The sequence below is a fragment of the Callithrix jacchus genome, chromosome 7 (genome assembly GCF_049354715.1).
Source record: "Callithrix jacchus isolate 240 chromosome 7, calJac240_pri, whole genome shotgun sequence".
Classification (NCBI taxonomy): domain Eukaryota; kingdom Metazoa; phylum Chordata; class Mammalia; order Primates; family Cebidae; genus Callithrix; species Callithrix jacchus.
The window spans coordinates 74,321,519-74,339,656 of NC_133508.1; positions in this window are offsets into that span (position 1 = coordinate 74,321,519).

An 18,138-nucleotide genomic window follows, 5' to 3' on the forward strand; every position below is an offset into this window, starting at 1 on the left:
CTCTCGGGGAGGCGGCGACACTTGCAGCCTCTGAGCTTGTCTGGAGGCTCCCTTGTTCCCAGGACTTGCGGGGGTTTTGAAGGTTTATGCTCTGACCCCAAGCTCTGGGGAGCTCTCCTATCTCCCTGCCCTAGGTCTGTTCCTGTGTCTGAGGCTCCTGTTGTCTCCTGTCTCATCCCTCCCCTTTCTCTTCCCGCCCTCATCTCTCTCTCTCTCTCTCTCTCTCTCTCTCTCTCTCTCTCTCTCACACACACACACACACACACACACACACACAGCGGCAGGAAGGAGGGGCCGAACCCGACCCCCGAGCTGTTCGGGAAAGGAGAGCGAAGTGAGGGACGGGGTCCCGCCCTATCAGCGCGGTTCCCAGGCTCGGAAACCATGTGGACGCCGGGATGGGGGCGGTGGTGGTTTTGCATGAACGATCAGTTCCTCAGGTTCTTGCTTCTGCTGTCAAGACATAAGCAGCCCACCTCACAGCCACCCCTGTCCTCAGTCTGACCAGAGTCGGGGTTCCCCTCTTCAGTCACCCCACTCAGCCCACCCCAGAGAACTGGTGAACAGCACCGCGGCCAGGAATCCGAGACATCTGCGAGAGAGGCGGAGCAATCCTGGCAGAGTTCAGCCGGCGTTGAAGAAGCCGCAAGAACACATGGAACACGACCTCTGTCTAGTGAAGGTCATTTATGTGCAAGCTGAGGGTTTAACACTTTGGTGGTGGGAAGGGCTGGTGCCCACCAGGACTAGGGAGGCGGCTACTGAGCGCCACCATCTGGGCTGAACTTGAGGGGAGAAAGCTCCACCCACCTCGTGGCTTTTTCCGAGCTCTTTTCTTGGGGGACCCATCCCCTCTCTGTTTGGAAGCGAATATAGCCTGAGAAGCCTTGAGAGTGAGTGTGAGTCCTGTGACTTACTTGGCCCCTGCGGTCTGAGTGTCTGTGCGTTTTGCACATACTTATCCCTTGCCCCTCCACTCAGCCGTTCCTGGGCGCCATGCTCTGTGCTGCGGATGCCCTGGTGAACCACGCTGCCTCTGCCACAGTCCATACCTCTTTGAATGCCGAGTGTAAAGAGGATTCCTGGCATCGTAGATCACTGACCATTTACAAGCCGTTTTCATGTGCCATTTCTGTGTGTATGCATGTGTGTGTGAGTAAATGCACATGTACTCACTCAGACATATTTGCTGGACAGTAGCAATGGGAGGAGTAGGTGGGAGGAATTGGTCTTCTTTACCTGCCGAAAGAAAGGTCATTAGCAAAGGCTGTGGCTTGGGCACCGCAGGAGATAAGCCCGCTGGGGAAGCAGAAGGAGGTGTGGCATCTCTTCAGTCCTTAGAAGCAGGCAGGACCTCTAAAACCAGACCTACCTGAGGAAGGGTTCTCACACTGCCACCTCCTTTCCATCTTCATTCTCCTCACGCTAGATTTTCCCCTCCCCCTCCCTCCAGCTCTGGGAGATGGTATTTTTAGAAGCTGCTTAGAGACCCAGGACTCCTTTCATTTCAAAATGAGTCCTCACTACACCACCCCTCACTCCTCTTTAAAACCAGGTTCCATCCCCTTAGCAGGCTCTAAGGCACCAATCATGGCTTCTTCCTGAAGCTCCAGGGACTTCAGCCCAGAGGTTCAGACCCTAGGGGCTAAAACAAAATACAGACTTCCTCTGAACCTGACAAGGATCTTTCAGAAACAAACAGATGGGGAAAATTATCTGGGGAAATCTACATAGGATGCTCTGGCAAACACCTGACTGTTGGAGTCTGGTTTCCACCCTCTTCCACCACACACACCTTCAGGCATCTGGGGGAAATTTCCAGATGGAGACCCCAGGAATAGGGGGAAAGAAGAGGAAGGAGTGAAATAATCCTTCCCCTTCCTCTGAGCAATTCATTTATAATAAAACCAGAACAGAGAAGCCCCAATGAATGCAGATATATGCAAATCAGCTGGATCTTAATAAGAGTTGCTCTAAGGCAAACCCCGCTCTACCTGGAAGCTGCAGAACAGACAGCTCAGTGAAGAAATTCAGGAGGGCCTTAGTAGGAAACCAATCCACTGTTTATCTCAACCTTTAAGTGATGGGAGCCAGTTAACTAATGGCTGGGGTTAGGTTCCTCCCTGGAATAGCAATGGGGACTGGTGAGATTGTGGGTGGAGACAGAGAGGGGTATCTGTCTGTGGCATTAAACCCTCAGCCCTTGGGACAGCTTTGGGTTGCTTTCTGTCCATGGTACCGAACCCAGTGGAGTCTGAACACTCAGTTGGACCTGGGACTTCTCTGCTTCTATGCTCTGATCATTGGCAGGATCATAAAAGGTAAGTAGTCGTGTTTCACAATCTTAAAGGTTTTCTCTGTTTAATTTTCAACATTAGTAAATTAAATGCTTTATGCTTCCTTTAAGAAAATACAGCAGTTGCATCTACTCCTCCAGCCTATAACACAAATCCTGTAATTCATGTCTCCAGGAGATAAGCAGCCTTCACTCCCTTGTAGAAGAGTGAAGGAGCCTGGGACCCACCCAGAAACATCTTATTTCCTCTTTTGCTTGCCTCAGACCTCTATAGAAGCAGGCTGGAAGGAATACTTCTCTCTACTTCTACCTCATTATCTTCCAGGATCATGGGGAGGACCCCTGTTAAGGCTAAGCAGCTTCATTAAACACCCAAAATAATAAAAAGTGATCTTCCAGGGAGCAGATCCAATGTTGCCACAACCTCCATCTCCAAGTTACTGAAAGTTACAAATCTAGGTGCTGAATATTTCACCTCTTCCTTTTGCACAGATACAGAAAGTACATTGAGCCTGACTGGACAGAGAAGGTTACCTCCTCCATAAGGAAGTTTAAGATTGTGGATGTGTGTGGTGGCTCACACCTGTAATCCCAGCACTTTAGGAGGCCAAGGTGGGAGGATCACCAGGACAGGAGATCAAGACCATCCTGGCTAACACAGTGAAACCCCATCTCTACTAAAAATACAAAAAATAATTCCAGCTACTCGGGAGGCTGAAGCAGGAGAATCGCTTGAACCCGGGGGGTCGAGGTTGTGGTGAGCTGAGATTGTGCCACTGCACTCTAGCCTGGGTGACAGAGGAAGACTCTGATTCAAAAAAAAAAAGGTTAAGACTGTGTCAGAGGAATCAGGGTCAAGCCCTACTCTCAGGAAGAAGGATGAGGAGGGGCAAACAGCAGTGGGAGCTTTATTGTTCAAAGGGTCAAAGGATCATTTTTTTTTTTTTTGAGACAGTATCTCACTCTATTGCCCAGGCTGGAATGCAGTGGCCTGATCTTAGTTCACTGCAACGTCTGTCTCCCAGGTTCAAGCAATTCTCCTGCCTCAGTCTCCCAAGTAACTGGGACTACAGGTGCACACCACCACACCTGGCTAATTTTGTATTTTTAATAGAGACAGGGTTTCACCATGTTAGCCAGGCTGGTCTCTTAACTCCTGACCTCAAGTGGTCTACCTGCCTCAGCCTCTCAAAGTGTGAGCCATTACACCTGGCCTAAACTGCATTTTCTTAAAGGAACCAAAGCATTTAATTTACTAATTTTGAAAAGTAAGCAGAGAAAACTTTTAAGATTATGAAACACAACTACTTACACTTTATAAGCCTCCACTTCTTTCTCTGTAAAATAGGAATAAAAACAGTTTTCAGAGTTATTGTGAGGTCAGAATATAATTTTTACATATGGCCCAGAATTGTGCTTAGCAAAAATTTCTGGTATATATTATTATTCAACTCCATGGTCAATTAAGGTAACCAAAATTAAAAAAAGAAAAAGGTAAAGAAGGCCGGGCATGATGGCTCATGCCTGTAATCCCAGCACATTGGAGGCTAAGGCAGGTGGATCACCTGAGGTCGGGAGTTCGAGACCAGTCTGGTCAACATGGTGAAACCCTGTCTCTACTAAAAATACAAAATTAGCTGGAGATGGTGCTGTATGCCTGTAATCCCAGCTACTCAGGAGGCTGAGGCAGGAGAAGTGCCTGAACCTGGGAGGGGGAGGTTTCAGTGAGCCAAGATTGCACCATTGCATTCCAGCCTGAGCATAAAAGTGAGAAACTCCGTCAAAAAAAAAAAGAAAAAAGAAGAAGAAAAGGAAAGGAAAGGAAGGGAAGGGAAGGGGAAGGGAGGGGAAGGGAGGGAAGGGGAGGGGAGGGGAGGGGGAGAAGAAAGAAGAAAGAAAGAGGGCCAGGCATGGTGGCTCATGCCTGTAATCCAAGCACTTTGGAGGCCAAGGTGGGCAGATCACCTGAGGTTGGGAGTTCAAGACAAGCCTGACCAACATGGTGAAACCCCATATTTAAAGAAGAAGAAGAAGGAGAAGGAGAAGGAGAAGGAGAAGAAGAAGAAAGAAAGAAAGAAAGAAAGAGAAAGAAGGAAAGAAAAAGAAAGAAAGAGAAAAAAGAAAACAAGGGATAAAGGAAGGATAAGTGGTGACGTGGGAAGAAAGAAATACATAATTAAAAAGAGAGAGTCATAGAGGAAAAGACAGAACAAGGGATAAAGAGACAGCTGGTCGAGATGAATGTGGCTAGAAACATAGGAGTCTGAAAGAAATGTGCTTGAAGAGACAGAGGTGTCATCAGGGCAGACTGGCTGGCCAGCTGCCAAGTGGCATCAGAAATGACATTTACCTTGGTGAATTCATCATGGTCCAGGCTTATGAACTTGACTTTAGCAGCATTAAGAGAGAATCTATCTGTTGGGGGGATGGAAAGTAGATCCTACTAACCCAGCTCCTATCCTGCTATCTGAGCCAGACAACCAATGTATTAATTTATGATGAGAAATGGAACTGCCAAGGGGGCCAGAATGCTCACAATGCCATGTCCAGCACATTCTTTCCCTGTAGGAAAATATGCACAGGAAGCCACTTTATGATGTGAAGACAGCTTTGAGAGTGGGAGGGGAGGGTGGTGAATCATTTAAATATTTGATGACATCAGGCTCTGTGCCTTGTGCCTCCAAATCCCCAGAAGGGATAAACCTGCTACTGGCACCTGAGTAGCTGTGTAGGGGCCAGGGCTGGGGCTAGAATATAAAAACATGTGCTTCTCTGACTCTCTCTCTCTTTCTCCCCAATACATATATACATACACACACATGCACACATACATGTATTTGTGTATGTTTTGGAGACAGGCACTCTGTTGCCCAGGCTGGAGTGCAGTGATGTGATCATAACTCACTGCAGCTTCAACCTCCTGGGCCCAAGCAATCCTCCAACCTCCTGAGTAGCTAGGACTACAGGCACGAACAACCATGCCCATAGTTCTTTTTATTTTTTTCTTTTGTAGAGACAGGGTATCAGTATGTTGCCCAGACTGGTCTTGAAGACCAGTCTAAAGTGATCCTCCTGCCTCGACCTCCCAAAGTGCTGAGATTACAGGTGTGAACCACCATATCCAGTCTTCTGACTCTATATTTTTATTCTAGCTCTATTTCTGAGCAGCCCATTTTCAGATTGAAGTCCTTTTAAATTTAAATCACCAAAGTAATATAAACTAATGAAAACCGTATAAGTAAAAATATCCATCATTTCCACTCCAGATAGTCCCCTTCCAAAATTTATATCCTGTTAACAGATTGATATTTACAATCCTGATATTTTCTACACACACACACAACTTTACAGAAAAGTAATATATCTATTAGTGTGGCAACCACTGTTGATTATTTACACAATACCTTTCCCCTCTCATATTTTATATTGCTGACAGAGTCCCAATTTTATTTGAATGTTCTTCTACTGTAGTTGTTTGCTAGGAAAAAATGATCCTCTCCCCAAGTTCAGAGATAAATAGATTGCTATTTGCTAATCATTTTCATCCCATTCCATGTAGTGTGCGATTACAACCCTGGCCTTCTGAATTAGAAATTATAGAAAAGGTTTTCACTCCTAATAAGCAGAGATGGATGGCAGGCAATATTTCATTTCTTCTCTGGATGTCGTGTCTGCTTTTGACACCTGGAGCTGCTGCAGTCATTACAACGTCATGAAGGGGATATCTCAACATTGTCAGTTAAGATTTTTCAGTTGTGTGTAACAGGAAACCAAATAAAACTGACTTAAACAAAAATGAGCTTTTATTGTTTGATATAATTGAATGGGAGTAGATCTGCCTAGAACAGTAAGATTTTGTGTTGGAATTGTGGTAGAGTGCACAAACCTGGATACTCAAAAAGGAATGCAATTGAAATCCTAGAACTGAAAAATGTAATAATTGAATTTAACATAGCAGATGGATCTAATAGCAGGTTAGACACAGCTAATTCCAGCATTCATGGTGTGGAATATAGTTTCAGCATAAAATATCTAGATGAAGTGTGGGAAGAAAGAAAAGAAGTGAAAATATAGGTAAGAGAGAAAGAGACATGTGGGACATGGCAAAAAGGCCTAAATACATGGAATTAGAGTCCTGGAAAGAGAAGAGAGGGAATAGGAAAGAAGTACTGTTTGAAAAGAGAGTAGTTGAAAATTTTCCAAAATTGCTGAAAGATACATACTCAAGAAGCACCATCAATCCCAAGCAGAATAAATGCAAATAAAACATTTTTTTTTTGAGACAGAGTCTTGCTCTGTCACCCATACTGGAAATTCAGTGGTGTGATCTTGGCTCACTGCAACCTCTGCCTCCCAGGTTTGAGCGATCCTCCTGCCGCGGCCTCCTGAGAATCACAAAAATAGCACAGTGGTTACAGGCATGAGCCACCATGCCTGGCCGAAAACTACATTTGAGCACTTCACAATAAAACTGCTTAAAACCAAAGACAAAGAAAAAAATATTAAAAGCAATTGAGAGAGAGAGAGAGAGACAGAGAGATTACCTTGAAAGGAACAACATTAAGACTGACAATGGCCAGGCGCAGTGGCTGGGCGCAGTGGCTTGGGAGGACAAGGCAGGCAGATCACCTGAGGTCAGGAGTTCAAGACTGGCCTGGCCAACATAGTGAAACCCCATCTCCACTAAAATACAAAAATTAGCCAGGCATGGTGGCATACACCTGGAGTCCCAGCTACTTGGGAGGCTGAAGAAGGAAGATCACTTGAACCTGGGAGGCAGAGGTTGCAGTGAGCCAAGATTGTACCACTGCACTCCAGCCTGGGTGATAAAGTAAGTCTCTGTCAAAAAAAAAAAAAAAAGATAACTTTGGCCAGGCATGATAGTTCATGCCTGTAATCCCAGCACTTTGGGAGGCCAAGGCAGGAGGATCACTTGAGGCCAGGAGTTCAAGACCAGCTTAGGCAATATAGTAAGACCCCCATCTCTACAAAAAAAAATTCAAAAATTAGCCTGGCATGATGGTGTGCACCTGTAGTCACAGGTACTCAGGAAACTGTAGTGGAAGATCACTTGAGCCCAGCAGTTTGAGGCTACAGTGAACTAGGATTGCACCACTGCACTCCAGCCTGGACAACAGAGCAAGACTCTCCAAATTTTTTGAAAAAAGGACTGAGGCTGGGCACAGTGGCTCATCCCTGTAACCTCAGCACTTTGAGAGGCTGAGACAGGAGGATCACTTGAGCCCAGCCATTTGAGACCAGCCTGGACAACATGGCGAAATCCCATCTCCACTAAAAATAGAAAAATTACCCAGGCATAGTGTCATGCACCTGTCGTCCTAGCTACTCAGAAGGCTGGGAATGGAGGAGAGTCATTTGAGCCTGGGAGTTCAAGGCTGTAGTGAGCTACGATCATGCCACTGCAATCCAGACTGGGAGAGAGAATGAGAAAATAAATGTCTCAAAAATAAAATAAAATGAAATGAAAAGACTGACAACTGACTCTTTCATATAAATGATAAATTCAAGAAGATGATGGAATGGCATCTTTGAAGTGCTAAAAGAAAATAGCAATCTAAAACTCTACGCTCAGTAAACATACTCTTCAAAAATGAAGGTACAATAAATATGTTTTCAGACAGTCAAAATTCTTCATCCACAGATCCACACTAAAGAAATATTAAAAGGAATTTTTCAAAGAAACTCAAAAGGAATTATGAACATTCAGGAAAAAAATAAGATCAAAAGAAAGTAAATATGTGGGTAAAAATAAATGAACAATAACTGTATAGAGTGATAATGTCATGTGATATTCTAAATGCACATAGAATTAAAACACATTACAAAAATAGCACACAGTGTGGGAGCAGATAAATGGAGGTAAAGTATTTTAAGATACTTGCATTGTCTATGAAGTGGTAAAAGAATTAATTCATATTAAACTTTAGCAAGTGAAGGATGCATGCTGTAATTACCATGGTAATCATGGAAAAATAGTAACAAAAACGTGTTACTAACAAGCTAATGTAGAAACATTTGGAATAATAAAAATAATCAAAAAAGATTTAGAAGAGAGGAAAAAAGGAACATCAAATGTATGGGAGGGTTAGAATACAAATACTACGATATCCTGAGACTCAGATGTATAAATAACTACTTTAAATATAAATGGACTAAATATTCCTATTTAAAAACAAAGATTGGGCCGGGTACTATGGCTCATGCCTGTAATCCCAGCACTCTGGGAGGTTGAGGCAGGAGAGTGGCTTGAGCCTGGGTAATAGAGACCAGTCTGGACAACAGGGCGAAACCTCATATCTACAAAAGAATACAAAAATTAGCTAGGCGTGGTGATGCACACCTGTGGCCCCAGCTACTTGAGTTGCTGAGATGGGAAGATCACTTGAGACTGGGAGGTTGAGGCTGCAGTGAGCCATGATTGTGTCACTGCACTCCAGCCTGGGTGACAGAGTGAAACCCTGTCTCAAAAAGTAAAATAGGGGCCAGGCACGGTGGCTCACGCCCGTAATCCCAGCACTTTCAGAGGCCGAGGCGGGAGGATCACGAGGTCAGGAGATCGAGACCATCCTGGCTAGTGCCGTGAAACCCCGCCTCTACTAAAAATACAAAAAATTAGCCAGGTGTGGTGGCATGCGCCTGTGGTCCCAGTTACTCGGGAGGCTGAGGTAGGAGACGGTTGGACCTGCAAGGCAGAGGTCGTGGTGAGCAGAGATTGCGCCACTGGACTCCAGCCTGGGCAACAGAGTGAGACTTTGTCTCAAAAAAATAAAAATAAAAGAAAACTAAGATTGTCAGGTTGAGTTTCTAATTTACTTATTATTTTTATTTTTTAGTATTCAAAAAAAAATTCTTAGAGACAGGATCTTAGAGAACACTGCCCAGATTGGAATGCAGTGTTCAAGCAATCCACCCACCTCAGCCTCCAAAGTAGCTAGGACTATAGGCATGTACCACTACACCTGGCTGATTAAAAAAAAAAAAATTTGTAGAGTCTGGGTTTTGCTATGTTGTCCAGGCTGATCTTGAACTGCTGGCCTCAAGCAATCCTCCTGTCTCAGCTTCCCAAAGCACAGGGATTACAGGGGAGAGCCACCATTGCCAGCCCAGGCTGGTTTTTGTGTTTTGTTTTGTTTTGTGTTTAAGGCAAGGTCTCATTCTGTCACCTAGGCTGGAGTTCAGGGGTATGATCACAGCTCACTGCAACCTCTGCCTCCTGGACTTGAGTAAATCCTCTCATCTCAGTCTCCTAAGTAGCTGGGACTGCAAGCATATGCCATCATGCTCAGCTAATTTTTGTATTTCTTTTTTTGGTAGAGATGAGGGTTCACCATTATTGCCCAGGCTGGTCTTGAACTCCTGAGCTCAAGTGATCCACCTGCCTCAGCCTCTCAAAGTACTGGAATTATAGGGAACAGTCATCATGGCCAGGCCAGATTAGGTTTTTTGTTTGTTTGTTTGTTTGTTTTTTGAGATAAGGTCTCATTCTGTCACCCAGGCTGGAGTTCAGTGGCATGATCACAACTCACTGCAACCTCTATCTCCTGGACTTGACTGATCATCACACCTAGTCTCTTAAGTAGCTGGGACTACAGACATATGCCATCATGCCAGCTAACTTTCGTATTTGTCTTTTTTTGGTAGAGATGAGGTTTCACCAAGTTGCCCAGGCTGCTCTTGAACTCCTGAGCTCATGTGATCCATCTGCCTCAGCCTCCCAGAGTGCTGGGATTTTAGGCATGAGCCGCCACACATGGCCCAGATTGGGTTGTAAACAGCAACTTTCTACTACTTTTAAAAAATTCCACATAAAGATACAGATATGTTAAAGCAAAGGATGCAAACAAACAAATAGTATAGTATGTGCAAACAGTATATAATACAAACCGTAACTAAAAGAAAATCAGTATCGTTAAACTAACACTATATAATTTTTTTTGAGACCAAGTCTTGCTCTGTCTCAAAGGCTGGAGTGCAATGATGCGACCTCACTCACTGCAACCTCTGCCTCCCGGGTTCAAGTGATTCTCCTGCCTCAGCCTCCCAAGTAGCTGAGATTACAGGTGCACACCACCATGCCTAGCTAATTTTGTATTTTAGCGACAGGGTTTTGCCATTTTGCTCAGGCTTGTCTCAAACTCCTGACCTCAGGTGATCCACCTGCCTCAGCCTCTCAGAGTGTTAGGATTACAGGTGTGAGCCACTGTGTCCAGGCTTTTTTTTTTTTTTTTTTTTGAAACAGAGTCTTGCTCTGTTGTGCAGGCTGGAGTGCAGTGGCATGATCTTAGCTCACTGAAACCTCTGCCTCCTGGGTTCAAGCAATTCTTCTGTCTCAGCCTCCTGAGTAACTGGGATTACAGGTGTGCACCACCACGCCTGGCTAATTGTATTTTTAGTAGAGACTGCCATCAACCAGAACTGCAAGGTGCTGGCTGTCTACCAGGGGCATGAGCAGTTGATAGAAAATTACAAGAGGCTGGCCAGTGATCTCCTGGAGTGGAGTCAGCACACCAGCCCCTGGCTGGAGTATCCCATCTCCCAAAAGACCTTCCAGGAGATGCAGCAGAAGTCTTTCGTGACTACTGGTGCATCCACAAGCTGTCCAAGGTGCAGGAGAGAGGCCAGCTGGAGATCACCTTCAACACACTGCAGATCAAGCTGTACCTAAGCGATCAGCCCACTTTCATGAGCTCTGAGAGTAAGATGATCTTGAAGATCAACAGTGGTGGGCAGCACCTGGAGCAGGCCAAGAAGGGACATGAGGAGTTGCTGCTGAATAAGATCCACAGGCTGGAGCATCTCAACCACTTAGCTGAGAAGTTCCAGCAGAAGGCCTGCATTCATGAGGCCTGGACCAATGAGAAGGAAGCCATGCCTAAGCAGCAGGACTATGAGACGGCCACCCTATCAGACATCAAAGCCCTTATCCACAATCATGAAGCCTTCAAGAGTGATACAGCCATACACCAGGACTTGGTGGAGCTGATCGAGGCTCTGATAGTGGAAAAAACTCAAACTGTTTTTCCTCTGCTCTCACACAACTCAGAATGCTTCTGTCATCAAATGTGTGTGAGTTTTTCCCCACCCACCAAACAAGCAATCAAATCTGCAGCAGACACCAGCTGGTTGTCCTCCAGTTCAATTCAATTCTAGCATTCTCTACCTGGAGATAGTGTCAGATCCCACAGGGTAAGGGCTCAGTCCTGCGAGACTGCCTCCACTTCAGATGCTAATCGCAAGTCCAATTATCTTTGCCTGTGCTTCAGACCAACTGGCTATGAGTTGGGGTTCCTGCCACCTCCTCCTTGGATTCCATTAATTTGCTGGAGCAGCTCACAGAGCTCAGAAAAACATTTTACTTACATTGGCTTGTTTATTATTCAGGATATTACAAAAGATACAGATGAAGAGATGCCTAGGGCAAGGTGTGGGAAAGGGGACTTGGAGATTTCATGCCCTCTCTGGGGTTGCCACCCTTCAGGAACCTCCATGTGTTCTGCTCTCCAGAAGCTCTGTGAACCCTGTCCTTTTGGGGTTTTATGGAAGCTTCATTATGTGGGCATGATTGATTAAACCACTGGCTATTGCTGATCAACTTAATCTTCAGTCCCTCTTCCCTTCTCAGGGCTTGGGTGGTGGAGCTGAAAGTCCCAACCCTCTAATTATGCCTTGGTCTTTCTGGTGACCAACCTCCATCCTGAAGACCATCAACTAATCAGCATACAAAATGACATGGTTTTGGAAATTCTAAGGATTTTTATGCCAGGAAACAGGATTGAAGACCAAATATATATTTCACAATAACATAGAGGACATTTCCCAGGAACTCAATGAGCTGGATTACTGTGACTCCCACAATGCCAATGCCCAGTGCCAGAAGATCTGCGAGCAGTGGGAAGCCCTGGGCTCTCTGACCAACGGTCACAGGGAAGCTCTGGAGAGAATGAAGATGCAGCTGGAGGCCACTGATCATCTGCGCCTGGAGTATGCCAAGTGGGCAGCACCTTCTACAACTGGATGGAGAGTGCCATGGAAGAGCTCCAGGACATGCTCATTATCTACACCACCAAGAAGATCCAGGGCCTGATCTCAGCCCACAACAAAAGTTGACCCTGCCAGATATTGACAGGGAGAAAGAGGCTATCCTGGCCATCCACAAGAAGGCCCAGAGGATCATAGAGAGCACATGTTGATATTCACTCGAGGTGGCTGATGAGATATTAACTATCAGGAAAAGTTGTAGATTGTGATCTCAAACCTTTTGGAAGGCCAAAAGGTTTTATTGAGGCATGCTGAAGGCAGCTGCCTCATTAATATTAGCATAGGAAAGAGAGGCGATCAAAGGCCTTCCAAGCTTACATCTGCTTACCCCACATCCCTTTGTCTCCACTCTGTGTACTAATGTAAATTTTGCGCTGGGTGGTCCTCTCAGGGGAAGATCAAAGGGGAATTACCTGTTAATAGTATTTACTCTGGGCCCTGGAACCTAAAGCTTTTAGCAGTAGTAAGACCATTCTCTTAACCATGTTAATTATCCACAAATTTGTTAACTTAGAACCTTCACTGTAAAGTCTATGGAATAAAAGTGTGGATGGACAGGGGGTCTTGGTTGATTGGTTGCATTTCACCTCTGAAAGCAGCCAATGGCCATCCCTAGCCCACTTGTATCACTGTTATGCTGTGAGAATACATTCATTCATCCGTCATTAAGTCAGGGTCTGCAAGCCAGACTTCCACAGGTGGTGATCCACATCTCCAGCAAACATACCAAGCTGTCAGGCAGTAACCCCTACACCATTGTCACCCCACCACCACCCCATCCAGATCATTCACTCCCAGTGGGCAAAGGTGTAGCAGCTGGTGCCAAAGCAGGATTATGCCCTTCCGAAGGAGCAGAGCAAGCAGCAGTCCAATGAGCACCTCCACCACCAGTTCTCCCCAGTGTCATGGAGCCCTAGATCCAGACCAAGACAGAGGAAATTGGGTACATCTCCATCAAGATGAAGGGGACCCTGGAGGACCAGCTAAACCTGAAGCAATATGAGCAAAGCATCATGGACCACAAGCTGAACCGGGACCGGTTGAAGCAGAGCCCCAGCTCCTCCAGGAGGTCTTCATCTTCAACAACAAGCATATCAGCTACAAGGTGGAACACATCTGCATGGGCTGGGAGCAGCTGCTTACCACTATTGCCCACATCATCAGTGAGGTCAAGAAACAGATCCTCACCTGTGACACCAAGGGCATTGGCTAGGAGCAGATGCAAGAGTTTCAGGTGTCCTCCAGCCACATTGGCAACAGCCATGGCAGTGTGCTGGGGCTGAAGGAGTTCAAGGCCAGCTTGGGCTACAACATGGAGGATAACAGCAGAGCAATGCTGAGTTCAACTGCATCATGAGTGTGGTTGACCCCAATCATAGCAGCCTTGTGGCCTCCCAAGACTTCATCCACTTCAGGCCTTGGGAGACTGCCAGCATAGACACAGCCAGGTCATCACCTCCTTCAAGGTCCTGGCAGAGGACAAGAACTTCATCACGGCTGAGGAGCTGCAGAGAGAGGTGCCCCTGACCAGGCCAGTACTGCCTTACCCACCTGGCACCACAACGAGTCCCCAGAGCCGTGCCTGGTGCCCTTGCCTAAAATCCTTCTCTATAGCTCCATACAATGAGAGTGACTATGAGGCCCCTGGAGAGACTCAGATCAAACACCCCTCCTCGTGGCCTCTGATAGGGGCTGGGAGAGCCCTTTTCCCCCTTCGCATGGTGTGGGCCTCTACAGTAGCCATTCCTCTGAGTCTGTATCTTTGTGAAGCACGCTGTCAGTCATTTTTGGGGGGTGAGTGGGGAATGGCAGGTAGGCTCTCTTCTGTTTGTTGGTTGGCCAGGAGATTCTCTCCTACCTACTTACACACACACACACACACACACACACACACACACACACACACACACAGTAGAGGTAAGCAAGACTCTTGAGGTTAGTGTTTCTGGTCTGGTAAATGTACGAGGGGTCTTCATTCTTATTATTTATTTTGTATTGAGAATAAGGTCTCACTATGTTGTCCAGATAGGTCAACTATCTTCTTGCCTCTGCTTCCCTATGTGCTGGGATTATAGGCATGAGCCATGGTGCCCGGCTGAGAGGTCTCCAAAAAGTTAACAGAAAATGCATATTACAGGCCAGGTGCAGTGTCTCACATCTGGGGCAAGAGGATCATTTGAGCCCTGGAGTTCAAGACCAGCCCAGGCAACATAGTGAGACTTTGCATCAGGAAAAAAGAAAGAAAAAGCAAGAAAGGGGGGGGAGAGAGAAAGGAAGAAAGAGAGAGAGAAGAAAGAAAAAAAGAGAAAGAAGAAAGAAAGAGAAAGAAATGAAAGAAGGAAGGAAGGTAAAGGAAGGAAGGAAGGAAGGAAGGAAGGAAGGAAGGAAGGAAGGAAGGAAGGAAGGAAGACATTATCACATACTATGAAAAAATTCTGCATGGATTGCACCAAAATAAACTGGTACTAACCTGTTACAACATGTCTGAACAGGATCTACTTTGAGGCACTAAAAAAGGATAAGATGTCAGTTTGAAAAGAGCCCGTATCAAAACAACATGAATTATGTTAAAATTGAAGGAAGAACAAACACCACATTTATGGTGAAGCTTGGGTGGAAGAATGGTGAAATCACTGAAGCTTTACAAAAAGTTTTAGGGGTAATGCCTGATATGGTTTGGATCTGTGTCTCCACCCAAATCTCATGTTGAGTTGTAATCCCCAGTGTTGGAGGTGGGGCCCGGTGGGAAGTGATTGGATCATGGCGGTGGATTTCTCGTTAATGGTTTAGTACCAACTCCTCAGTGCTATCTTGCAATAGTTAGTGTGTTCTGGTAAGATCTGGTCATTTAAAAGTGTAGCATCTTCCCCCCAATTTGCCTCTGCTTTTGACTATGTGACATGCCTACTCCCCCCTCAACTTCCACCATGATTGTAAGTTTCCTGAAGCCTCCCCAGAAGCCAAGCAGTGCCAGCTTCATGCTTCCTGTTTAGCCTGCACAGCTGTGAGCCAATTAAACCTCTTTTCATTATAAACTGCCCAGTCTCAGGTACTTCTTCATAGCAGTGTGAGAATGGATTAATGCAATGTCCCAGAAAAATCAGCAGTTTACAAATGGATAACTGTTTTTTTGTTTTGTTTTATTCTGTTTTGAGACAGAGTCTGGATCTGTCATACAGGCTGGAGTGGAGTTGTGCCATCTTGGCTCACTGCAACCTCTGCCTCCCATGTTCCAGTGATTCTCCTGCCTCAGCCTCCTGAGTAGCTGGGAATACAGGCACGTGCCACCATTCTTGGCTGATTTTTTTTTTTTTTTTTGAGACAGAATTTCGCTGTTGTTACGCAGACTGGAGTGCAATGGCATGATCTTGACTCACCGCAACCTCTGCCTTCTGGGTTCAAGCAATTCTCCTGCCTCAGCCTCCTGAGTAGCTGGGACTACAGGCGCGCACCACCATGCCCAGCTAATTTTTGTATTTTTAGTAGAGACTGGGTTTCACCTTGTTGACCAGATGGTCTCGATCTCTTGACCTCGTGATCCACCCGCCTCGGCCTCCCAAAGTGCTGGGATTATAGGCATGAGCCACCACACCTGGCCTGATTTTTGTATTTTTTTAGTAGAGATGGGGTTTCACCATGTTGGCCAGGATGGTCTTGAACTCCTGACCTCAAGCAATCCATCTGCCTCGGCCTTCCAAAGTGCTGAGATTACAGGCATGAGCCACTACACCCAGCAGCAGCTGGTTTTAAGAAGAGATGAAATGATGTTGCAGATGAGGCCTACAGCAGCCAACCATCCACATCAAATTTCCAGGAAAATTTTCATCTTATTTGTGCTCTAATTGAAGAGGACCACCAATTAACAGCACAAACAATAGCAAACACCATAGGCAACCCAATTGGTTCAGCTTACACAATTCCAACTAAAAATGAAAGTTGTGAAATCTTTCCTCTCAATGGGTGCCAAAACCACTGTGCCCATATCAGCTGCAGACAAAAGCAGAGCTTTCAACGCAAATTTTAAACGAATGGGATGAAGATCCTGAAGCATGTATTTGAAGAATTGTAACCAGAGATAAAACGTGGCTTTACCAGTACAATCCTGAAGACAAAGCACAATCAAAACAATGGCTACCGAGAGGAGGAAGTGTCCAGTCAAACCAAAAGTGGACCTGTCAAGAGCAAGGTCATGGCATCCATTTTTTGGGAGATGCTCAAAGCATTTTGCTTGTTGACTTTCTAGAGGGCCAAAAACTAATACTATTTATTTATTATGAGAGTGTTTTGATAAAATTAGCCAAAGCTTTAGTAGAAAAACACTCAAGAGAGCTTCACCAGAGAGTCTTTCTCTACCACAATAATGCTCCTCCCCATTCCTCTTCATCGAACAAGGGCAATTTTGTGGGAGTTTTGATGGGAAATCATTAGACAGCCACCTTGCCATGCTGACTTGGCTCCTTTGGACTTATTTCTGTTCCCTAATTTAAAAAAATCTGTAAAGGGCACCCATTTTTCTTCAGGTAATCATGTTAAAAAGACTGCACTGACATTGTCACTTTCCCAGGACCCTCTGTTCTTTAGTGATGGACTAAATGGCTGGTCCATCACAAACATTTTCAAAAGTTTCCTGATCTTAATGAAGCTTACGAAGTTTGCATTTATTTCTGCCTTTTAATTCTGTTTTTCCATAAACTTTTGGAAGATCCCTCATATCTGATGTGTTGTTGTTTTTTAACCTATGTGGAGGGACAGTGGATCCCTACAGTAAAACAGGTTCCCTCTATGTCCTGAGGATGCGCCTCCACACCCAAGTCTCCTCCTTTGCCCTGGAGGTCCCTTCAAGGCCTCTCACGTCCAAGCCAAAGCCCCATGTTCCTTGTCCAGAAACCGCCTGGAGGAAGGTTCCAGCAGAGGGTGCCACAGCTACCCGACAGAACCAAGAACCCCGTCCAGCTCCTTTCTCCTTCCTCCTCTCCCCTGACTCAAGATTGCCAGGAGATGAGAGGCCCTGGCTAAGCACCCCACTTTTTGCAGCAAAGGACCACCAAGCCCCTCACTGCTATCCCAGCCAGTCCTGGCCTCGCTTTGTCTGAACCATGAGTCTCAGATTTTCTAAGGACCAAAAAAGCAAAAGAAGAAAAGAAAGAAACCATAACAAAACATCAAAAACAAAAAAAAATATTAAAAAAAAAAACTCTGGAAGCCAGGCGCAGTGGCTCATGCCGCTTTGGGAGGCCGAGGTGAGTGGATCACCTGAGGTCAGGAGTTTGAGACCAGCCTGGGCAGCATGGTGAAACCCTGTCTCTACTAATAATACAAAAATTAGCCAGTAGTGGTGATGTGCTCTTGTAATCCCAGCTACTAGGGAGACTGAGGCAGGAGAATCGCTTGAACCCAGGAGGCAGAGGTTCCGATGAGCTGAGATGATGCCCTTGCACTCCAGCCTGGGCGACAAGAATGAAATTTCATCTCTTAAAAAAAAAAAAAAAACTTTGGAAACTGAATTTAAAACTTTCAGAGAATTACTATTAACTTTATCAACTTATAGACATTCTCCCAGTGAGAACAACAAAAAAGAACTATTCAAACCAACTCAAGAGAAGGAAAGAGGAGTCATTTTGTGGACGAAAACATCTCCCAAGAATGAACTGGACAGCCTGGTGGGAATTGGAGCTGGGTCTGGAAGCTCTCTGATACTGAGGCAGCTGCTCTCTTCTTTTAAAAAGTCTTTTGCTCATTCTCTTTTTCCCTTTCCTCCCTGTGTCCAGTGCTGTCTGGTTTCT